Source organism: Perognathus longimembris, chromosome 2 (genome assembly GCF_023159225.1).
Source record: "Perognathus longimembris pacificus isolate PPM17 chromosome 2, ASM2315922v1, whole genome shotgun sequence".
Taxonomy (NCBI): domain Eukaryota; kingdom Metazoa; phylum Chordata; class Mammalia; order Rodentia; family Heteromyidae; genus Perognathus; species Perognathus longimembris.
This window is the reverse complement of record NC_063162.1, coordinates 128,964,220-128,965,651: the sequence shown is the minus strand read 5'-3', so window position 1 is coordinate 128,965,651 and position 1,432 is coordinate 128,964,220. Positions and strand designations below refer to the sequence as shown.

The window sequence follows — 1,432 nt, the reverse complement described above, 5'->3', positions numbered from 1 at the left end:
CCTGAGAGGGAGGGGTACTATTTGTTGTTCAGGCTCTCGAAAGTAAAACTGGAACTAACGTTATTGGTTTATAGCACTCCTGGGTGTGTCAAAGTTGGCATACAATAGACACCTGTTGAACTATGTTTATTGTGACCCAGTTCACAATGGCCAGGTGTGGGCTCAGATTGGTGCCTGACAATGTATGGTATACAAACATAATATTAGCTAACTCAGCCAAAAGGAGAATCACATGACACTGCTGTTTGAGCGACAAAAGGAGAGAGGTAAAAAAAAAAATAAAGAAAGTATGGTTGGGGTTCATATGATAAAAGAAGTGCAATATACAAATATGAAAATGAAAAAGAAACCCACTGTTTTTTTAAAAAATTTTTATTGTCAAACTGATGTACAGAGAGGTTATAATTTCATATGTTAGGCATTGGATACATTTCTTGTACTGTTTGTTACCTCCTCCCTCATGCCCCCCTCCCCCTCCCCTTTTTCTCTCCCCCCATGAGTTGTCAGTTAACAAATGCTGAAAGTTATTCTTAAGTGCTGATGCACTTATATAGTAATAATTTCCAATTGTGTCCAAAGTGTATTTTTCTTGAATTTTTAATATTATTTAGTCATTTCCCCTCTCTTACTCCATAAAGAATTTCCTTTCTTATGTTTAAGATTATTATGATTTTAGTGTACTGTTAATTTTAAATACTTTAGGTTTTAAAAGAGTTGCCTTTACATTTGATAAATGAAATATTGGGTGTATTTCAACATAGCATTTTAGCATGTAGAGTTCAGGAAAACTCGCAACATTATATTGTGTGCACCCTTGGAATTTGCTCTGTTGTGTGTAGTTATTTTTTTACTTGACATTTCATTAGCATATTACTTGTATAAAAAGTTCATTGTGGTATTTTCATAGGTGCAAACAAGATATTTTGATCGAGTTCACAGACCTCCATTACTTTTCTTATGGCCCCTTTCCTTTCCTTAAAAATAAGGTTAACAGTTTTCATTATTCTATTTCCATGTATTTGTGTAGAACACTTCTGCTAGGTAGAAGTGCTTCATCTTCTTTTTCTTTTCCACTCATATTCATTTTAAAAAACCTGTTCTAGTGCTCGCTTTGGCAGCAAAAATACTAAAATTGGAACGATACAGAGAAGATTAGCATGGCCCCTGCGCAAGGGTGACACACAAATTCGTGAAGTGTTCCATATTTTAAAAAAGAAAAACAAACCTGTTCTATATTTTATTCTTTCCCTCCCCACGAATTAGTTGCAAAAGCCACAAATTAGTTGTAAAGAGTACATTTTATATGTCCATATGTGCACAAATGTTCCTTTATCAGACTCATTTCTCTGATAGTCTTCTTATTCTCACTCTTCCTCAAGATAATTTTAATAAGCTTCTTTTCTTGTTTTACAGGTATATCACCAAACACACT

General features: G+C 34.1%; 1 non-coding gene across 1 annotated transcript; it reads left to right on the top strand.

Moving 5' to 3' along the window:
* The first annotated feature begins 1,106 nt into the window (after positions 1 to 1,106).
* LOC125347369 lies at positions 1,107 to 1,209 on the top strand. The gene has a single exon (XR_007210159.1). It is a non-coding gene; the product is annotated as a U6 spliceosomal RNA (small nuclear RNA).
* Positions 1,210 to 1,432: the final 223 nt, after the last annotated feature.